The sequence below is a fragment of the Erithacus rubecula genome, assembly GCF_903797595.1.
Source record: "Erithacus rubecula genome assembly, chromosome: 3".
Classification (NCBI taxonomy): Eukaryota; Metazoa; Chordata; class Aves; order Passeriformes; family Muscicapidae; genus Erithacus; species Erithacus rubecula.
Window position 1 is genome coordinate 39,979,168 of NC_136689.1, and position 23,943 is coordinate 40,003,110.

General features: G+C 39.5%; 1 protein-coding gene across 3 annotated transcripts in view; it reads right to left on the reverse strand.

The window, feature by feature from the left end:
• The window catches only part of GADL1 (glutamate decarboxylase like 1), a 175,239-nt gene extending 151,971 nt beyond the window's left edge, over positions 1-23,268 (reverse strand). The window contains exons 1-3 of one of the 3 annotated variants that reach the window (XM_079301443.1): positions 23,225-23,243; positions 23,068-23,141; positions 17,425-17,560 (exon numbers count right to left, since the gene is read on the reverse strand). The gene's annotated coding sequence lies outside the window, so the exon portion shown is untranslated. Of the gene's footprint in view, positions 1-12,208; positions 12,230-17,424; positions 17,561-23,067 lie in introns of those variants that run through there. The other 2 variants (XM_079301442.1, XM_079301445.1) reach the window with 2 other exon arrangements.
• Between the last annotated feature and the right edge of the window lie 675 nt (positions 23,269-23,943).

Here is a 23,943-nt window from a genome sequence, read left to right on the forward strand (position 1 = left end):
CTGTATTCTTTTATTTTAACCACTTCATAGCTAAGACAGATTTGCTATAGACTAGCCAGATCAAATACAGAAGTTCCCAGGACTTGGTCTCCACTGGGATTAGACCAACAAAAAGTGGAAAAAGGCACACTCCTTAGAGTGAAACTGCAGGAGACAAAGGTTCTGCCACACTCATGAAAAGGCCAGGGAGTTGGGCACACAGAGTGATCTTTCCACCTGAGCTGCCAGCAGCTCAAAGTCAAGATATGTAACAGAGAAGAACTTCAAAACTTTCCCAGTCATTCAGCACTCAGCAGGACTTAAGGTACAACTCACCTCTAACATTGAATAGCTGAAAATCAGATTACATAAGGAGGATCATAACACCCTCAGAGTACTCTGGTCCTAGAACAATAAGAATTCAGGTGATTCTACCTGCCCACCCTTTACACTACTTCCATCCAGTTTGCTGATAAAATTAGATGCCTTTGTCACTCTGCTCGTAAGCATCCACAGTACAAACATGGAAAATAGGTAAGATGCATAGCCTGGAATGTTTTAATTTTGCACATCAAACTTCATAAAAATCTATTCACTTTATTCCTAGCAGCCATGTAGATATTTTCCTGAGTATTAATCATAGGATCTAATCTTAGTGTCAGATTTAACCAAGCCCTGAAGAAGGCACAAGTAAAGTCATTTATGTTTTAATGCAAAGGAACTAGGGAGAGTATTCAGGAAAAGTAATCCTAATTCACTTTTTAATAAGATTAGTTAAACTGCATTAAGTTGGCAAGTGGATGCTTTTAGTCAGAATGAAAGTGGTCTTAACTTGGTTTAGTTTAATTTGCTTTGGAAGAAGTTCAGGAATTAATCTGATTTAACAAATCCACCTATTAAATCCATTAATTATTTCAGATTCTTGAGTTTTCCTGTGCAGACAAAACCACTTTCACCCTAATTGTCAGAGTCTGAGCTTGAAGATCTAGATGGAACAGCTTAAGGAGCACATTCCAGATACAGATTAGCATCTCCATGGCTAAACCTCATTAAATAATTCTGTGATCTTAATACAATTATATTTGCAGAACAAAAGAGATTAATCACCTTCAGTGGTCTACAGAACAGGTCATGTGTACACTAAACACAACAGACTCATTTTGCCAGGTTCACCAGATACTCTGTTGCTCAAGAGGCTTTTAGCTGACGGTGGTTGGAGGTTTTATGGGTCAGATTGTTTTATCAGCAGGACTGGTACACTGAAAATATTGGAAATGCATCTCAAAAGGAAGAAAATATAGAACTTTTCTCTGACTTTATGTTTATATTGGCTTTCAATCCAGGTTTTTAAAAGTTTCTCCTAGAGCAATTGATAGGCAAACAGGATACATCCTCTGAGGCAGAAACTTCCAGGTGGCCCTGAGGCAGCAATACATCACCTGGTGCAGGTATAAGCCTTGCTCAGTATTTTCAAACTTTTCCATCCATGACCTAAGAAAGGTCAAATAGGTTGATTATTTAGCTGTTCTTCAGAGGATGGAAATCACCATTAGATTAGGGGAAATCTGAACAAGTGACACAAATGCAAATACACTCAAGGAAAGACATGCTGAAGTCAAGCCTGCTGCAGTTACTCATTTGGGTTTTGTGACACTTGTGAGTCAGGTATCACAGGCTTGCTGCAGGGAACATGCAGAAAACAGCCTTACTCTTGCCAACCCAGCCCAAATATTACCTGTAGTTTTCAACTAAGAATGCTTCAAGGAGAACTCAGTCTTCACACTTCTCATTGTCCCAGCCCTCTCAGTGAAGGGCTTCTACTCTCACTACCTTATATCTTCATTGCCCCAGAAGGTAGGAGTGAGTGCAGCTTGGGCTAAGGCACTCTGCTTTCCAGAGGACATGTTTAACCTGATATGGAACAGAACTGTGGGGCAGGATATACTGAATCCATGCTAGTGTTCCTTCTGGCCACCAGAAAGAGGGACTGGGAGGTGCAGATTCCAGCACAAAACTCAGGAAAACACCAGGACATGGTAAAGACATCAAACCAGGTCTACTCTTAGCAGGAAAGGGTGTCACTCCTTCATCTAGAAAGTTAACTCTAGAAGGTTGTAACAGGCCTGGAAAAGACATAGTTCTGTGTGGTTAACCTTCTCCAAGATGGCTAAATTTCTACAACAGCAAACCCCTAAATTTAGCACTGAAAAGAACTTTCTGTTTTAAGGCATATTTATACAGTAAAAACTGCTATCTTACACACACACAAGCAAGTGCTATTGCTGGAGTTTCTTTATTGACTTAGAAAAAGACACATTTTCTGCTGCCCTGACATTAAAGCAAGAAAATAAGGACCTCACTAACCCTGTAAACAAAATATATTTACAATAAAAGCCAATGTCTGTGATTAATAGAGAAATAAAATCTTATGTCTTAATCATATTATTACCTCACTGTCAGTTACAGCAGTGGGCTGCAGTAAAGCTAATTTTCTTCACAGTAGATAGTGTGGGGCTGGGGTTAGGATTTGTTCTGAATACCATGTTGATAACATAGGGGTGTTTTTGCTCAGATGTGCTCACACAATCCTTTTCTCCTCACACCACCCCCACAGTGAGTGGGCTGGGGCTGCACAAGAAACTGGGAGTGGACACAGCTGGGATGGCCTGGTAATAGGGCCAACAGACCAAAGGGATATTCCATGTCATCATGTACAGCATACAAAAAAAATTTGGGTGAGGCAGGGGAAAAGATTCAAAGCATTGGTGTTTGTCTTCCCAGGTACCCATTAGATGTGATGGAGCCCTGTTTTCCTGGGGATGGCTGAACACCTGCCTGCCCACAGCAAACAGTGAATTAATTACTTGCTTTGCTTTGTTTGTACAGTTCTTCTTTGCCTATTAAACTGTCTCTATCTCAACCCATGAGTTTTCATACCCTTAACTCTCTCCCCCATCCCACCAGGGGGAATTAGGAAGTGGCTGTGTGGTAGCAGGAGCCTCCTGAACCAAAGCAGGACAAGCCTTACAAGAAGTGCAAATGCAGCAGTGCCAGGACCCAAGCTGGCTTTGTTGCCCAATAACTCCAGGCAACATTTCACTTTTCCTGTCCTGAATGAGCACCATAAGCAGCAGACAACAGGAAAACAATGCTCACAGTCTACAGCAGGCTACAGCAAGGTGTTGCTGTACTTATTTCATGCAAGTGATAGGTAACAGAGTATCTCCATAACCATTTTGTGCCTTAACAATCTCTAGCCCATCTCCTTTAACTTTTGGATGGAAAAAGAACAAGCAGGAATCCACAATTAACAAGATTTTCTAAGTATGGTGCTCTGTGTATATTTATCTTCTCCACAAGAGAGAAGAAGGGTAAAGGTATTTTCCACAAGAATAAAGGTAAGGGAAGAGCCTCTCAAAAGTGCTGTTGCAGATGGATAATTCACCATGCAGGTTCTCATCCACATGGGCTCTATGTTTTCAAATAAATTATATGTAGATATATAAAAGATATTTCTAGAAAACAATGCAACACAATGTTCCATACTAAGCAATTAAGCAAGAGAGAAATATATAGAATTTTGCTACCTTAAATGATTCAGATGCTATGACTTTTCACAAATTTTAACAGAATATAAATTCAAGACACAAAGGGAAGATTTTTTGTTTGTTGCTTTTTTCTGTACCAGGCTTGAAGGCCCACAGGAACTCTGGTTGTGAAGGCACTGGGCTCAGCAATGCAAAGAAATATCTTCACTCATACTGCTCTTGGACTCTTTCATGGGAAGGGTAAAAACACAAGTTACTCACTTCTGCCACAAAATCTACTCCTGCAGAGCTGTGAACCCATAATGCAGCTTCCAAGGTATATGAACAAGAATCATATCTCAGTACAAGTCCTGGATGACATTGAAGCTCCTTTGTGTGAAAAAGTGTTTCCTAGCTACCTTCTTCCTTCTTGACAGTAGCTCCTGCCTTCATACTTTGATCAGCCTTAGCACTTTTCCCTATAACGTAAGGACTACAGATCAGCTCCCCAAAATGCCTAATCCCCTCAGCCACCAGTCTCCTTCCTGCCTGTCCCAAAACCCACTGGAGCTTCTGAGCCTTTTCTTCCATCTAGATCTCAGATTTGTGAAGCTATCAACATAGCTTCTAACCAGATATTTTCCAGACTTCTTCCCTTCCATCCCAAATCATACTGCTCATAAACCTTCTCATGGCCCATTTTTCCTAAAAGCAACCCTTTTTCAGCATCTCTTGTAACCATATTTTCTTTACCCTCAGCTTTTCCATGTTTCTTTAAAGATGCTACCTGGTTCCTTACTCTCCCTTTTCTCTTCTGCACTTTTTGGTACTTACAATTTCTTCCTTTTCTTTTCACAAATGGTTCAATATGCCCTTTTCTCCCCTCTCTTAGAGGCTGTGTATGCTTCTGTTCTCCAGTCATCCTACACTCTGATCTTTCTTTCTTACATTTGATTTTGAAGCTTCATTCCACAAAAACTAAACAGAAGGTAGAAAAGAAAGCAAGCAGTAGTAAAGCCCAGATCAGAGCTCCATCCTCCAGCAAAGTTTAGCTCTGGTGGCCTTTAAGGAGGGCAAACCAACTCTATTCAGGTAACACACCTGGAAGAGGAAATTATTGCACTCAGCTGTCTTGGCTTTCACATCAGTGTCAGACAGATGCTGCTGTGCTCTACAAAGCCAGGCATTACCCAGTGTAGATTATAAACACCACATAAGCAGAAAAACCTTATCACAGGACAAAACGACTTACTTAGTATTAGTAAAGCATTCTGGAAAATAAATTCCCAGCAGACTAATGCTCTTCCAGGTGTGTGGCCTGCAGCATAAACCCTTCAGGTATCCAGCTGAGGCAGTCAATAACTGCTTTGAAAGACACTCCTGCCCACAGTGAATTATCATTAATTAGATGCAGCCAGGATGTTCTATCACATGAGCAATGCTTTATGAATAAAATCAAGTGTATCCTGCTTTCTAAGCATTCATCTCACTGCAGCACACAACCTGGAAAGTGACAGTTTGCTACCAGGAGGAAATCTACCCAAAAGAGATATTTTTTATGTTTCAAACAAGAGTGCAGCTATAAACAGTTCAAACAACTCAATAATCTGCAGTGCTGTCAGTCATAAATGCTTATGTGGTGCAGGAGCAGAGAAAAGCTCCAGTCAATATCAGGGCCCTACTGTGATGAGCTGTATCGATGTGGGAAAACAGCCAGGCCAGAGTTTTCCCACAAAAGCAGCTCCATGGGCACTCCCCTCCTATGCTCACTCTAATGCCCCAGTAAGGAGGCCTTTATATTAATCCACTTCCAAACCACCTTGAAGCAGTTTCAGAAAGATCCTCTCTTTGGATTAAGAATGGCCACATGAGGTGCTGGTGCAAAAATAGCTGGCAGGCCTCAAAGTCACATTCTAGATTGTTTTGAAACAGCTTTCACGTACAGATGTATACTTGAAAATAAAATCTCTGCCTTGAAGGATTTATTATCCAAAAAATCCAATCTTGCAAACACCTATACACCTTCTCAGCTTGTGATACATAATTAAATCCTTCCTGGGTATTTTAAGAAGCTTGCATAAACTTTCATGATCTGAAGTGCTAGGAACACTTTTTAATTTCTGAGTTAATTGGAGGTGATTTCCCTCATGTCAAACTCCTAACAACAGGTCAATAAATTCAGTAGGAGGTCTTTTCAAGCAACATTTAAATTTCCAGTTCATAAGAGAAGACTCTAAAATCAGCATATACTTGAGTGAATATTGCACTTCTCAAGAGGATAAAATCACTTATACTTCCCACATTTCATATGCTTTGCTAGATCAAATACTATAAAGACACATGTTAACACTTTAATTATTTGGTTAGTCTAATAATTACTGAGAGCTTTCTGTACTAAATTGGCACAACATTAATTCCCTGGATAATTTAACTCTTAAAAAGATAGTGCAAAAGGTGAACAGAAGGATGAAGGAAGATTGTAACTAATACTACTGCTGAAAGGTTTAGTAATATGTGCAACACAGAAAAACACAGGAAAAGTCCTACAAACAACAGCTGGAGAAACATTTTTTGATATAGAGACAGGCAGACAGACAGACAGAGAGATAGATATGACTAGAAGTCCAGGGAAACAGTGATAGTAGTCCGAATAAATACAGTGATAGTAGTCCAAATAAATCCAAAGATCAATTAAATAAATAGAATAATAGGATAGCTTGGGTTGGAAGGGACCTTAAAGATTATCTACTTCCAACTCCCCTACTCCTTTCACAGGGCCAGGTTGCTCAGAGCTCCATTCAACTTGACTTAGAACAATTCCAGGGATTGGACATCCACTACTTAATTTTTTTTCAGGTAATTTTTCCAGCGCCTCACCACCCTCACAGTAAAGAATTTTTTTCCCTAATATCTATCTAACCTTACTCTCTTTCAGTTTGAATCTATTCTCCCTTGTCCTGTCTCTCATAAGTCTCTCTACATCTCTCTTGTAGGCTCCCTTCAGGTACTGGAAGGCAGCAATTAGGTCACCCTAAAGTTGCTTCTCTTCCAGGCTGAACAAATTTAATTATCTTAGCCTTTTCTTGCAGGACAGGTGCACCATCCTTCTTATCATCTTGGCTTCTCTCCTATGGACTCACTCCAAGGTCCATGTCCTTCCTCTGCTGAGGACCCCAGACCTATATGCAGTGTTCCAGGTGGGGTCTCACAGAGAAGAGTAGAGAAGAATCCCCTTCCTTGCCCTTCTGACCACATGGTTTTGGATGCAGGCTGGGATAGGATTTGTTTTCTGGGCAGCAAGCCCACATTGCCAGCTCATGTCCAGCCTCTCATCCACCAGCACATCCCTGTCCTTCCCTAGGGACATGTAATAGAGACACCGATAGTGAAAAATTATTCCAGCCTCATTCAGTACAGGATTGAGGGCATCAAGTGTCACAAATGGGAGGCACCATCCACACAAGGAGCAACCCAAGTGAGAGTGCAGATGGTGCACTAATTCCACTGAGCAGCTCTGCTGGTAAGCCTCTGCCAAAGGTGCTGACTAGACAAAGCTGCTGTTCTCCAAAAGGAAGCCCTGAGCAAATGTAGTCAGAGGCTGTCTAGTAATGGGTGAGAGATAGACTGTATAACACTGAAGGTGCAAACACTAAAGGCAAATGTGGATGATGTGTGCTGGACTATTTGTCTTTCTGCAGGAACTGTCATGTAAAATGTCCTTTGAAAACTGACAATATACTGGAGACCATGAACTCCAAGAATTCATGGATAATCCATCTCTTCCATAACTATATAAGTGACATCAGTAGCTCCCACAGAATACTAAAGTATAAATTCCTCAACCCAACTTGGAGAAGAGTAGCCAGCCAGCTGGCCCCATTGTCTGTCTCCAGATCAAGACACCAAGCCTTCACTTTTTTATTCCAAACCTCAGTTCTCAATGATATAGACCACGGGTGATTGAAGACACTCAAGCCTTTGAAACAGATGACAGGAGATTAAATTCCTACAGAGAAGAGGATGAGAGTCCCATTTGCTACTCAGTGCAAACTTTGAAGCTGAGGCAGTATAAATAAGTGGGGAGTGACACTGGAGAGAGATGGAACACAGACTCATTTAGGCTCTGGTTGAGAAAGGATAAGTGTGGCTACCCACTTACTTAGACTAACTGGACTCTGTGTGTGTGTTTATAACATTTCCTTCTATACTGGCAGAAAATTACATTTTCTGCTTGGCCTTGCTTTGCTGGTTAAGCTTGTCTGACACTGTCTACAAGGTGGCTTGGAGAAAACCCTCCAAGGTGAGCAGATAGTAAAAATTCTAGTGTGGCAACGACAATTGTGGACCTGAAGGCATTTTTAGGAGACCCAGTGCTGAGGGTATTTCTTGCTACACTGTTAATGACCCCAATCTGCAGTTGCTGCCATTACTGCCAAGCCTTGGAAAATGAGTTCCCTGTGGCAGACACAAATCAGCATTTCTCTTGCAAAGAGCAGATGGATGAGCAGTATCCTGGGACTCTAGGCAAAGCCTGAGGCATCACATCTGGGAAATTTCCAGTTATTTTTCCTTTCCCTGCTTCCATAATTTAGGGACAGCTTAAAAGAAGCCAGGCAAATACTAACATAACCTCAGTAACCTTTCTGAAAGTCATATGGTCACAATGCTTTACTGGTAACACTACAAACCATCCTTTTTTTGCTAACAGAAGCAACTGTTGAAACTTCTTGTTTCCCTTCAGTGGTAATAAATGCCTTTGTTTCTCAGCATACTAATTCATACTGAACCCTCCAGAGGACTGCAGATAAATCAGCTGGGATTGCAAGAAGAAAGAGGGGCAAGAGCTGCTGTTCTGGAGTCCACTGGATCTTTCACCATTCATATGTACAGTGGGAGACACCCTGGGCAAGCTGATTGTAAAAATAATTGGGGTTTTTATCTCACAGTCTACAGCTGCCCATCTTGGACAGAGAACTACTACTCTCCAAGTGAGCCTTACCTTAAAACAATCTTTTGTTATTCATTGTGTGTCAGTCCTCATCAGCTACCCTCTAGGTTTCTTTGGGTTACAGAGCTCTGCCAGGCATGTGCTTTCCCTAGGAACTTTCTGCCAGCAGCCCCACAGAAACAGTCTGCATGAAAAACTCATTTGCATCAAATCTCTGCAGCATCTATTTTATCAAAGCAAGTGCTTGTATGCTCAACCAGCATAAGCCACAGATGGGAGGTTTTATGCAATCAGCTGCAAGATTAGGAAGAAAACCAAACATATATCCTGCTTATGCATTTCTGAATGAAAAAAAAAAAAATTAAAATCCAGTAGCATAGAAACAGTAAGAAGCAGGTCACCGGCATCCATTCAACTATTCTATCAATTTCAGCAGCAGAACATGGATACATTTATCTGAGATAAAAACACATTGCTATATAGTCTGCTTTGATTAACTCATCACATAAATCCTCTTTCACAGGAATTTTCAAGATGTATTGAAAGCATTATTAGAAATGTCAAGGCTAGAAGTGTCAGAAACTATGGTGTGGGAGAGCCTCAATTGAAAAAGGCAGAGCATAACAAGTTGAAACCCCACTCAATTAAAAGGTTTTGATTAATTTAAATATCTTATAAGAAATCAAAACTCCAGTTTGTTCCTAATACTCCTCTTGCTGATCAGAAAAGCATCTTCCCTTTAGAACATTATTTTTATTTCATTTCCTGCTATGATTTCCCCAAGCACCTTTGCTGATTGGATGTCTCAGGTCAGATGGATTTTTCAAGAATGACTGGAGTGCTGATAAATTTTCTTATAGTCTTTGTATTGCCTCAATAATTATGTATCTCACATAGATCCAGAAATAAACATGATTTTTCACAAAGTTAATAGCATACAAAGAAGATCCAAATTGATTTGCAGTCCTGTGGATGATGAGATGGTGTCCCACAGACTGAAGAAGAAATAACACTATTTTGGAGTCTCTAAGAAACCTACAAAGACTGTAGGAACACCAGGAAGAGTCATTAGACCCTTGCAAGGAAAAGGAATTTTATGTGTTGTTGCTAATAATAGACCAAAATGAAAATGAATAAATTTATAAGATGATCTCAGTTTTTATTTCAAATTTCTTCCAGTTCCTAAATGTGGTTTTTGTGATGCTAATCTATATTTTAGCAACTACACAGAATTTTCATTAGACAATTTCCTGTCTTAAAAATATTTACTTCATGTGCAAAATAAAACAAACATATCATAAAGCTGGAAAGGTCTCTATTTTTTGTTTATATATGAAAATCTGACTCTTTTATGTGATTGTTTAATTACAATACCCCATGGAAGCCATACACTGGTTGCTGAATGCTCCTATTCTCCCCTGTGCATTGTGCTCCCTAGCTGCATTTTCTCTTCCATCATTAAAGATCTCCTCTCACAAGGGATCAGACAGTCACAGTCCCATTATGAGGAGAGGAAAATATGAGCCAACAGGGAAATATTTTGGAATCCAAATATAACTGATTTGAATTCAGTGTTCCATATTCAAGTGTTTTGACAAAACCTTTATTTTTTTTTCCAAAACGATATAAACAGACTAAAACCTCCATAGAACTAAATTCTAAAATTTTGTCAATAATGTACCTGGCAATGTATCAGCATGTGAAGTATCTATAAACAAGGTGAAGTTTTGTCTACAAATATCTACAGTATCTAAAGGAGGGGTGGCAGGAGGATGGAGCAAGGCTTTTCTTGGTGTGCCAAACAATAGGACAAGAGGCAACAGCCAGAAACTGAAGCACAGGAAGCTTCCCTGAACACAAGGAAGGAAGAAGTTATTGGCTGTGTGACTGTGCACTGGAACAGGTTGCCCAGAAAGCTTGTGGAGTCTCCCCTACTGGAGATATTCCAGAATCAGCTGGACACAATGCATGTGTTCTGGGATGGCCCTACTCAAGCAGGGAGCTTGGGTGAGATGACCCCACTGTGATCCTTTCCAACCTGACCCATTGTGTGATTCTGTGAATGGTAAACCATGAAACACCAGAGTGTTTGCCCTTATAAATGTCATCTGTAAGTGTAGGAAAGGTTGAAATCCCCAAATTCCGTCACAATAAACCCAGATATCTCTATAATATCATTAATACTACTGAAAATCTTACTGTTATAACCTAAATCACAGTAGGTCATATTTAATTTATTCAGGCAGAATTTGTTCTTCCCATAGGAACATCTGTGAGATGGGCTGGTGAAAAGAGACAAGTATCCCATGACTTACTCTGTTCTCTCCTACTAAACCAAATATATTTACCTAAGGCAGGTAAATATCATCATAGCAAAGCCAGAGAGCCACTGCAGCCAGGGAATGCTAAACTCTTTGCCTTCCCCAGAAAGAGAGCAAACAGGATCTGTGAGTGACAGCAAATGAATGGCTCAAACTCCCCAGCATAAAGCAAACATGCCCTCTAAGTATGTCCCACAAGTCTTTTTGGGCACTAAAAGCTTTCTTCACCTCAGCATTCCAAGTGAGAAAAGGTGTGATACTGCAAAGAGGGTGAAGAATGGTAAATTTTGAAGGAACAATGTCATAATAACCCTACTAAGATTCCTGTCCTCTGTTAGTGCTACAACCACAGGTTCTTAAAAACACGTATTTTTTATTCTCTTGTGTTTTTTAAGGTATATACTGCTTGTTTCTCTCTTCCCACACAGTTTGGCAGGTAGTTACTTTTTCTTATTTTGTTTCTCTTTCATCTGTCCGTTTTCAAGAACAAGAGCTGTGTTTGTGTTTTGAATTTATAGCACAGTAAGAACATATTGAATTTAAAGACATAATCTAATGTAAAGACATTAAATCACCACAAATAATAAAAGGCTGATATAAATTGTCCTAGACTGCATAGCTGTAAATGCAAGAAATATGAGTCAAGATTAAGTTGTAGTGGCATTTTGGCTGTCTCAATATAGACTAAAGAGAGATGGAACACCTGCTCTGATCTTCACAAATTGAATTTCAGCTACTCAGAAGATTTTGAATTCTCATTTGCATTAGCAAAGGACACCATTGTTAATGTAAATTGGACATTTATTCACATAGCAGAGTAGAAAATGTTCAATATGCCTGCACACAATTAGTGCAAGCAACTGTGCTACCAACAAGAAAACACAAAAGACACCCTAATTACAAGAAGCTACTACTAAGTACCTTCTACATCCATGTTATACTTCTCATGCTTCAGCATCATGCATTCAATAACATTAATATTTGTTTTCAGAAACTAACAATAATCCAGTAAGGGGGAAATATTAATTTTTCAGGTACAAAACAGTAGTGAGATGACAGTCATATCTCTCACACTGAGACAGTGGGAAAAGCAGAGATTGTTTGACTCTGTATTTCTGAAAATAGTTGAGAGCCCTTGCACTTCAGCAGACCTGAGCTGACATCTTTTCACCATCACAGATTGCTCACTATTCCCTGGCTACAGCAAATCCTTGTCCAAGATCTGTACATGTATGTGGTTGTGAACAGGTAGATAAGCCAATGTGAAACATACTAAAATTCCTACAGAGCAATTCATCCTTTCACTTCAGTTATTCATCCAGAAATAACAAATATATACAGATTTCAAATACATCATGCAGGTTAGAATTGGCAAGGAGGCTCTGATAAGTGAGTGAAGCAGTGAATAAAACTTTTTTCAGAACAAAAATTACCTTAAGATAACTTCAGAAGTCTTTTTCATGTCATCTTGAGATGAGACACATTTCTTTATTCTCAATTTATTTCTCTGTGGTCGGTCCATTCGGAAGCACAAGCAAAATAGCAGCCCCACCGAGAGAAAAGGAAAAAGAAAGGGAGAGTAAGTGTCTTATTCAAGGAACAGAGATACTTTAACAATGACCAGAGTATTTGTGAATGAATGTTGAAGGCGCATTTTTGATCCAAGTTATTTAATCTTATTTAAGAAAGATTGATACAGCTATCAAAGTTATCATATATAATAACTGCCATTTTCATGGAAATAAAAAGTGCTCACGAAGTCATTTGACTCTGCCAGTCCTTCTTTACTCATAGTTAAAATGAGTAAGAGTATGGTTAACAATGAAGAGAAGCCTCTCCCCACCACCACCAGACTATTCTTCTTGAGCACCCCGACAGGTCTACACACACTTTGGTCTTCACACTTCAGCAATAACACAGCTGTTCCCCAAATGTGTTCAACAACTGTTCTCTAATGCCATCAGTTTCACAGTGAAAATGAATCCCAAAATAGTGGGAACATTATGTCCTTTACCATTCTATCTTCCTGCCTGGCTGCCAGATTGTTCTCTTTTCCTTTTTTTGATGGATTAAGTAGAGCCACAGCAATTTGTTGATTTGAAAACGAAGCAATCCCTTTAAACTGTCTCTGTGCTCATCCACTGCTATCACTAACTCTACCTGAATTCATTTTGGAGCCTGCATTACAAAAGCTTTATTCATGAGGGATTTGCATATGCAAGTAGAGTTGATGAATCCAATAAAATAGGCTGATTTCATATCTAGAGACGACTTTGCAGATTTACTTTTGGTTCAGCTGCTGACACTGGCCCTCTTCACTTTTCTTCTTGCCTGTCTCTTTAGAGGCATAGATTGATTCTGCAAACATTTTATTTGTAAGTGATGTCCTTTCACAAGTGCCCCTCTTGGTGGACTGTGCAGGAATGCCAGCAGTTTCTCTAGCTTTGCAGTATTCCAAATTTTGTCAGCAGCAATGGGGCTCTACTCAAGTACCAATGTGATTTTTCTTGAAACCAGCAAAGAAACCAGGCCCTATTCCATTGCCAGAAACCAGGACAAAAATTATTCAACAAGAGACTTTACACTAGAAAAGCATTTTTCTCTGTGACTTACAAGCTCCCTTCTGCTCCACTGAGAGGTGTGTGGGACAACAGGCCAGCTGCTAAGATTTGTCTATGACAGTTCTTCACTCAGGGGGCATAACTACAGTCATGTTGCACTCTATCACACAGAAAGATGAGGAAAACACAGGTTTGTTACCCCAGAACCTCGAAATAAAGCAAATCTTGCAGTGGGTACAGAAGGGAACACCAGCAAGGTCAGATCACTCTGCCTCTTCCCCTCGTTCACCAATAGATGGTGGCAAAGGCCCCCTCCGAAGCTGCCACTGGACTTCCACAGCTCTTTTTCAAATTCCTCTCATAACACAGAAAATGAGGAAGGCAGATGCCGACATCTCCTTTACAACAATCACCTATAAACAAGTTAACCATTTTGTCTAACATAGCTGTGCATAATTACTCTGTTAATGCCAGCTTTCTTTATCTTCAGATATGAACATATTTGTTTCTTCTTTTGTGAAGTAACAGGAGTGTTTCACTTTAATTTCACAGAGCATAGACAGGAACATCAAAGCAAACTCTTCTAAAATAGGTTAAGAAATGGTGCATTCTCCTAAGAACTCAGCACATATCTACCTCAAAGGGAGGAGGGACTAGAGAAGAAAGAAAATTATTTCAACTCTTGTTGAAGAATGCAGCATTTTGAAGATCAAGCTGCTCTTTTCCAAACTGTCAACAGTCAAGGCAAGTTCACATCATTTCAAGAGGAAATCACCATCCACAGAGCTGCCTGCCATTCTTGGCCACCCATGTCAGGCTCAACAGAGCTGTGATGGCTCAGGGGAGCCAAGTACCACAGCCTTGCAAAGCAGTATTTGGTGGCAAAAGTAGCAAACACTATTTTATTTTGATTGCAAGGCTTTTTAAGTACCATGCTTGGGCTTCAGAGAGATGTGTAAGAAACCTACCTCCACCTGACTCAGGAAGAGAGCAGTACAGGTAGAGCACTAAGGGAGGCTGCAAAGCCACTGGCACATCTGGTACAGAAAGAGGAGCTCTGCAAAGCACCTGTCCAATACACCTGAAGTAAACCAGGTGTGCTGGCCCAATAATACATCACACAGTAATATCCTGCCTATCCTAACATGGCATTGTTTGCACACCTCATCTCATGATCCTGTGTGAGGTTGCCAGTAAGTGTCACATTCCATATCAGCTCTTGAGAGATGGCAAACCTTTTTTAATATTTAATTTGCGAACAAAGAACTTTGAGTTCCTTGGGTTCAAATTGGTGGGGCAAAAAAGGTGATTTTAGTCTATTAGTTGTCAGGTTCACCTCTGAACACATGAACACTTTTATCACATACCTTTGTAGAGCACTTCAGAAAGATTTTTCTGCATCTGTATAATTCACATAGATGCTTTTTAGTTCTTTGCATATTTGCAGTAACTGATCTCCAAGCTGGTGATCTGTGATCAGCTTATTTGTTTATGTACCAGTCTGTCTGTATAACTAGCCCCTCGTGCATCAAGTTTTCCACCTTCAAAAAAACAGCAAACAAGACATTCACATATTATTTTCCTCCTTGAAAAGCACAATGAAACTTTCCCCAATATTTTGTCCAGTAAATAATATTTTGATTTTAGTATGGAAGCTCTAAATTAATTTTTCTAAATTATAAACCTTTTCCTCCTGAATTTGAAATGTATGTATACAGAAAATCCAGAAAGATATTCCTAGTGGCCCATGAGGTTCTACTTTTTATCAAAAGACAGAAAAATTAGCTTTGAAACAGATATCTTTATGTTGGATTTGGTAAGCTCCATCCCTTACACCCTAAATTATTCTACAAATCTATGACTCTATAATTCTTTCTCTTATTAGTTTACACCTCTGGATTATTTATGAGAGAATGATTATATTCATAAGAAAGAGATAAATTCAAAGCAGAGAAGGTGGATAAGTAGTTCAATTTCTGTCCTTATCAGTCCTGAGCTGATATAAACATAAAAACTTAGAAAATACTCAGGTTCCTGAAATGCAGTACAGTGCAGGTACTAATACTTTGATAGGAGACCATCACAGATAACACACAAATCTCCTAACACTGAAAGTGTTCCTTCCTAGGCAGTTCCTTTTTTACCTCAGTAAGTTATTCCTGTCTTACTGTGTCTTCAGTGTGAGTTTTTCGTTGTCCACACAAGGTAAGGTGGCATTTGTACTAACTTTAAAAGTGGATGCTTAGCTGTAGGATACATTCCAGTGGCTTCATTCATGCCCTCCAGAACCAGCTTATGCTCCTTAATATCATCATGCCTTTATCTGAGATAAGACGATGCCAAGAAATTGAGGTAAGATTTTTCTATTGCTATTACTATTCTTGATAATGCTAGTAGGTTGGAGGGAATCCAGTTATGTTTCCAGTCACCATCTTATTTATTCTTCATTGGATATTATATATTTTTGGACAGATTTCTGATAATAATATACATCTGATAAAATACATTGCTGAGGGTTTCAATACATATCAAAGTGGGCAATATTAGCTAAGAAAACTAATGATGGTCATACCATTAAGGAAAAAAATCAAGTCAGGGTTCAAACTGTTGAAAAAAAAACTTAGGTGAGAGGGCAGTGCACTGAACATTGTTACCCTTTTTGCCACTGTACTTAGAAGAGATTCCTTGGGAAGTGTGGATTAGGGCAGTTTTGGGGACAAACAACAGCCTGACAGCAGGAAGTGAAAAACCACCTTCAAAAGTCAGATGGTTTCCAAAGTCACCAACTGTGCTCCAGTAAGATGATATGCAACAAAGACATATTTTTCACGTGGTTTTCCCACCCAGCAGTGTTATCTGGGTCCAGACTACAGCTTCAATCTAAAATAATTTCTTCAACATCTGCCAGCTGGTTTGGGAGTAGTGGTGGGAGTACCATGGCTTCACTTCATGTAGGTAGGAAAAGCAGAATGCTTGTTTATTTTTTGAAGTCAAGGACACTCAATGGAGGGAGCAGCATTCAGCCTGAAGAGAAATACTGGTAACATCACTATGCTGAGTATAATTATTTGTGAAATCTCAGCATTTGAAGCAATGCCTATTTAAGTCAATGAGCATTTTTCATTGATTTGAGGTGATAGGTAAAATGGGCCATTAGTGCACTTTTTAAAAGCTCTGCTGAACAAATACCTTACTAGGTGGTTCTGGACTTCTTGCCTTCTCTCTCAAATACTGCATTTATCTCTAGTCTTGTCCTTTACTGCAGCTTGTATTTTAACACTTTCACTGGCATCACAGCAGGAGAAGAATTCTCAGCTCTTTTTCTCCTAGTCATAACAAAGAATCTTTTCCATTAGTGTCCTCATAGCATTGCAGCTCTGAGCAGTAAGAAACATTATCAGAGTACACAAAAGTAGATTAGAGAATATCCTCATACTGTGTACTTTACAAGCTTTAAAATAATCCACTTTTTTTTAAAGCTCTGATTAATTTTTTTGTTGCAGAATTTCAGTTACTCTCACTTTGAAGCACAGCAGGGTGAAACAAATGGGCAATAATTATGGATTCATCAAATGAAAAATATTTGGAACTTTTCTACTCATGATGGACATTTCCCAGAGGAAAGAAGAGAAGAAGAGAAAAAATAAACAACTTTAAGAGAGTCATCTGCATTTTGCCAAATTACCATTCCATTCAGCCTTCTAAAAAGGCCTTGTTATCTGATTTTGATTTAATAGCTACAATTAGGTAAAAGTAGATATCATGGAGAAAACACAGAGCACACAGCAGTCATAAAATACAGCAGCAATAAAATACAGCTGCAGGTTGTCATTTGCTGCCCACATACTGTAAATTTGTGGGTAACTCCATACATGTTGAGCACCCTGGATTCAATTCACAGACAAACAGAGCCAAAAAAAGCCACTGTCTGCAGCTGTCTGGACCAGGAATGCCTCCCACCTGCAATGGCACTGACTTGTTTGTTTTTCAATTTTTAAATTTTCTGTTTACTTGAGATGCAACACCACTGTCTAGAGGAGGGAGCAGAGCCTGAGCAGACAGGTCAATGAGAAATGCAGTTTACCCACCTGTCACTGCTGAGCTAGACTAACAAATACAGATTGTTGAAACCTGTTGATTTGCTTGCCACAGCATCACTGGAATAGAAATGCTCCAAACTAAGCAGCCCTTCTGCAGCATCATTCCCCATAACAGCTGGAATTCCTGCAAAGAAAACATTATTATTTCTTATTAGTACACAGAAGAGGTAGTTCAGCATTTCCAGAAGCATCTTGGTTAGTTATAGGCCTGAGTGCTGGTGAATACCCTTTTCACTTGAAACACAATACACAGCATTTAAAAGGAAAACCTTTGAACTGAAGAATAATGTGATTTTCAGAAACATTGACAATGTTACTGAAAACAAAATGTTGGAAATGAGAAATTTTCAGATAACACTGCTTTACAGTTCCCCTGTGCTGCATGAGGCAACAGTGAGTCACAGCACAAAGACCTTAGTGACAGGCAGCACTTGCTGACACAGCAGTGTCATGATTCAAAAATACGCAGCACCACATAATTAGAAAATTAATATCTGCTGGTGCTGCCATGGTGTCTCTATTCAGTACTAACACTGTTTCTCCTGTTTCCTGCCCATGTAAGCCTGGTAGTAGTGGCAGATCAGCAAACAGCTGGAGGAACAGGGATGGCTCTGCCTCCCAGTTAGCTGGATGCTCTCCTTTCCTCACCCAGGATGAGCATCAGTGCTGCCACCCGTCAGTGCCCCATCAGTCCTGCCTCTGGTAGCCTGTGAATCTCTCTTTTGACAAGTCCCAGCTCAACAGTGTTTCTCCCCAAGCCGACTAATTCCTAGACTGAAATCAACTGCATTGCAGAGATTTGTGGCAGCATATTCCTTCTATTACCAGTATTACTATATATTCACCAGGTAGGTACTGCCCCTCCCTAAGCCACATACTTCTTATACCAGTAGTAAATGAACAAAAATGGAGAATGCAGGACTCCACTACAGGTAGGGTGTCAGCAGGTGGGATACACGCAGTGCAAAACACCTTTTTTGCTATTAGTGAAAGAGAACACTAATTCATCTTTAATTAAATCATGAGGCTTTCTATTTGCCTGAATCACAGCTTTTTTCTGATACCCTCCCTGCTCACCATGTCAGAGCTTCTGATTTTCCATCTGGGAATTTAACAAACAACATAATTTGCTTCATAAATCTTTGTTAAGATTTTTTGAGTGCTGGCTATTTCCCCACACACAGGCACATAAATGCACTCCCATTTCCACAGCAGAGCACTGCATCTCACAGCAGGAAAATGAAGGGGGAGACAACCAGCTGTAGCATAGTCTTGAGAAAATGAATGTCACCAAAGCTGATAACTCAGCTTTCCCATGAATTTTGTGGTTTCTCAGAATGAAGCCAGTTACACCTTCCTTGTCAAGGAGAAAAAAATAATATTTTTACAGGAAATTAAATATCTGAACTGTTCTGATACCTCCCACTTTCAAAAATCCTTTGCTTAAAGTAAAAAGACGGGTGAATGAGGGAGGGTTTGGCAACAGACAGTAACAAGAGGAAATCAAGGTATTCTCCAATCCTATTCAAAAGCTGTTGCAAACTGTTTCAGAACTGCATGTGTTGGCTCCATCTCTCAATCCCCATCCCCAGCTCCCATGTCATCATTTCTAAAATCAAACACAACACATTGTCTTATCACAAAAGTTAAACCTCTGACCTTCATATTCTTCCCCACCAAGGACAAAGAGCTCTTGAGGCAAAACTGTCAGTGTACCCTTGTAACAGTATGTAAACAAACTAAGGATTACAAGCTCCTAATGAGGTCTTGGAGGCTTTGCAGACCAGGCTTCTCAAATTGCTGTTCTCTGAACAAAGGAATCTTGCTAATCATTGGATTTGTGCTTTCCAATGTTGAGAAGTTTGCAGTGTTGTTCAAATGATATTATCGGCTTTTAGATTTCTTTCTTAAAGAGCTTAACAGAATTATCTGTCCCTTCTCTTGGCCCTGCTTCAGGAAAGTGTTTGGTCACACAGTAAGTCAGCTCTTATTCATAAATTCATAGGCATGAGTCTGAAAATATTGCATATAAATCCCAATGGAATTTCAGTGTAGATTGCCTGAGAAGTAAATTTCTTCAACCAAAGTTTTGCAAATGGATTTAGCAACTAAAAATAATTTTCTAGAATATGTACAATTCTGTCTGCTGGACAAGCATCTAAGAAGCTGTTATTTTGATGGTTTTGTTCTTTCCCTGTGTTAAATTTCCTTCCCTAAGTTCAGATATGCTGAGGTAGCAGGTCCCTATAATGCTGTCTAGAGAGTTGCAGAAATCTCTTACTCTTCCTGTGCTTTGACCTCATCTGATTTCATTTACATATTCTGCAGATTTTCAGCTTGGCCTGCCAAATTTGCTTGATATATGCCTAATTCTCTCCTTGGGTTCTCTTCCAAGGGTTTTATCACTCCTGTTTACTTCAGTGTACCTACTTCTCCACAACATTTTAGTTCTTATGCGGAAAAAGACAGTTCTTTCTCTGCCTCTTCTCCTCAGTCCAGCTGCCCTCCATAGATGTAGCTTCTCCCAATTGTGTGGGATTTTGCCTTTGAGGAGACGAGGCTTTTTTATACCAACAAACATCATAAAGTGTGAATCAAACCAAAGGCTGTTTGACTGAGAATTTAGAAAGTTAAACTGCTGAAATATGTAGTTTATAATTAAAGTACTGAGAAAACCTTTACTGAAGAATCACTAGAGCAACACTATAATTACACTGTCCTTCACATCCTGCCATTAGCATTTCTAGAAGTGACATAATAATAATGTGGTCTTTTTTCTCTTTAGGAACTGTCAGCTATCTCTACAGGATTCAAGTCAGTTTATAAAGCATATGAAGTCCTTAAATGGAAAATGCAAATGATGATTTTTGTGTAAAAGACGTGACAGTCACATTAGTAAGCTCTTGAAAATAATGTCCGTATATGTTTCAAGTCAGTAGAGTAGAACTTCCTTTTTCCTTTTTTCCTCTATCTATTCAGAGTTCAAGAAAATAAAAAGAAAAATTTAAAAAAAACAAAACCTAAGAATCTTTTTTTTGAGCTCTCCTGTTAACTGTTTAAACCTTATATTTTTGTAGGAACACAGATTGCCTGTACTTCCATGAGCACAGAGAGAGCCCATTTCACTCAATTAGAATCATTGAATTATCAAACTTGGAAAAGTCCATCTCAGATCATCTAGTCCAAGCATGAGAAAGGGAGATCCTGATCCCAGATACCAAAAAGACTCTATGTAGTAAAAACCAAGCTGACAATAACAAAAACATTTTGGGTGATGTCCCAAGGACATCCTTTAGGCTGCAGCTGACAGCAGACCATGTTTCTTCTCCCTCATGTTAAGGAAAATGCTGCAGCTGGTGAGTGTCTGGGAACCTAATTGGACCACTACATCCCTCAGGAGATGTTATTTGATTGGCATTCCTACACACTCAGAGGTAAAAGAAAGTATATGGCCCTGTACTTTGTGGATGTAGTGACCCTGCTGATTCTGAAGGAGAGCTGATACACATTCAAAGCACAAGCTCCCAGGAGTTGTGGCTCACACGAGGCCTTGGCAGCCAATTCTGTTCTGTTGATTCCCAGTCAATTCTAAGTGTTGATACAAGAAAAACGTGTTTATGAGAAGTGCATTTTCTGTCAAGCAAGCAGCACAAGTATAATGGAGTTGAAATGAGATACTTGAATGTTTTAAATCTTCTGTGGAGTGTGGAGGAGAAATAAGTGCTAAAACAGATCTAAATGCATTCTCTAGTAGATTTTAATAACTGACTGCTTGAGAATAAATTATATTCAAAAATAAACTATGTCATCTTGAATAAATTGCGTGAAATTATATGGTTCGGATATTTCAAGATCATCAGATGTTACATTGAGGGCAAATATATCTCATTATAACAGTTCTGGGGGAAGGCAAGTGTTTCATGTCTGACATAGACAGATAGCATTTACCTGTTATATATGTACATATAAGATATTGACTTACCAAGGATAGGCAAGACTGAGTAAGTAAAATTACTGAGAAAATATGAATTCGATGTGAACCAAATCTCCATTTACCAAGTTAGTGTAGTGCCAAGCTTGTATCATAAACTTTATGAAAGTCAGTGTATACTTGTTTGAGTCTAGTACTACCTAAATCTAGCTATATTCTTACATAAATCAGTTCTCACCAACTGAGAGCAGCAATAGAAATAACTCAAAGCTGACAAAACATGCCAGGAATAATTCTTCTGATAAATCCTTGCAGTTTTTCTCTGTTTAGAAGCCTGGTCCAGAAACTGTGTAAGGAAAGTGGCCAGGGGCCCTCACTCCTCTTCCAGCCAAAGCTTTCTCTTCCACAAGAGAGATCACAATGGTAAAAGATTTCTTCTGTGTAAGACTCTTTAAGGCTGTATACAGTAGAATGAATAATTTTTCTTTATACCAAAATCAAAACTATTTGCAGCTCAAAAATCTCAATTTTCTGTATATAACCCAAACTTCTCTTTTACCATATATGTGATAAAGGTTTTAAAATCAAGCTAGTTGGCTTTTAGGATCAGGGAACTAGATCAAACCAGCAGAACTCAGTTTTCCACCCAGTCATTCTGGCTATGGGCTATTCTACATCAGCTGGGAGGGCAAAGAGTGAATATGTGGGTTTTTCTGATGTTTTCAGTTCTAAATCCCTGCAACTTCATTATGGAGCTCTCCCAAATGAGCTAGCAAGCTTCAGCCAACTGGAGAAACCCTTCCAAAAGGGCACCATGATGAGTTGAAGCAGGGGAAGGAAGAGTTTGTATGGTTGTATCTGTATATGTCAGATGTCATTTTTTAAACTTTCCACTACTGTGCTGCCCTTTGGTGTGTCACACCATGTTGAGTCTGTCAGATCACCTACCTGCCCTGGAGTGCACCAGAGTCAAGCTGACCAGCTGCTAACTCACTCTTTTTAAAAAGAATATGCAAGTCCATGCACTCCACTGATAATCACACACTCCTAAAAGCTGATTATCCTACTCAACATCACAGCAATCATGTACTGGGTAACTGCCTAGCATGACACAGAGAGACCAGATTTCTCAGACACCTGAGAGAATAAATAATTTGCCTTTAAAAGCTGTCACTGCAGCACAAAATGCTGTGAAGTACATGTAAATAAAGGTAGTACAAGGTATTTGCCTGGGACACTTTAGGTAACAAGAAGTTTTACTTTAAAAACAGCACAGGAGATGGTCTTATGATAATTGTGCAGGTCCTCATCTTACCCCAGGTTGGGCATTATGGAAAAGACTGACACTGATGCTGAAAACCAGCATTGGAATTCTGACGAATTAGAGAGGAAAGTCAGAATAATTTTGCTGTGAAAGAGCCAAAAAATAACACAGAGAGAGGGAGAGAGTCCCAAACTCAACAGGATGGTGGAGGAGACCTGGCAGTAGATGCTGCGTTAAAGTGCTGGAATGGTTGATCTAAACAAAGCCTCTGTGCCTGACAGAGGCTGAGTTTTAGGCAGGTGTTAGTGAAAACCCTTTCTGAATCTATTTGGCTCTATCCTCATATTCTCACATGTGTACTGGAAAATTCACATCAGCAGCAATTATTTTCCTTCTATTTTCAGATCCCCCAGCCCTCAGCAGCATTAGCACTTACCCCTCAGCTGTCTTCTTTCATTTGGCTGGCATCCAGGGCATACTCCTTCTGCACTCCAAGTGCCCTGTGTAAGGCTTCATATGACAAAGTAACAGAGGATAAGTTGGAAACCTCAGGATCAGTCATGGATTAACGAGCCTTTGGCAGACCTTTGTACCTTCTGTTTCAAGTGCAAGGCAAAATCCTTTGATCTTCCTTTATCTGCATATTTGCAGAGGAGCATGTAACCTGAAAAAAACCCCAAATAAATAAAATCCCTGAGGTCCATCAAAATAAGAGAACTAATTGAACAAGATTTGTCTGCTAGAAGAAGAATCTGACAATAATTACGTAAGAGACATGTAAGATATATGGCTTGATGCAGTAATGGAAAGCTGTCATGTGCCACAGGGATGAGCACAGTCTAACAGCTTAAGAAAATAGAATTATCTTAGTAGCAAAACTTTCAACATATACTACAGTCTGTATGCACCCTATTTATTTATAGATATATAAATTTATGTCTGTTTCCTCCTTCTTCTTCATTAAAGGTATGATTTTTCAAAATTGTCCAAGTGACTTTCCCACTTGAATTTAATTGAATTGCATAATTACTGAAGCTGACAGCATGAGGCCAAATGCTGTTCTTGAAATCACTGACTGCTCTGGGAATTTTGTGTGTTCAGAAGACCACACTTCTGCAGAGGCTCAGTCTGCAATGTCTACAAAAATGTAGCAGCCTGGACTGGTCTCTTGGAGCCAACCATCAGAATTACATCTGCCCAGGGACTGGTGACAAAGGTTTCAAACACACAGCATTTGAAAAAAAAACCCTTTCCTTTACAGAAATGGTCTATTCTCCAGATATCTGCTCCATGCATTCCCCCAGCATTTCTC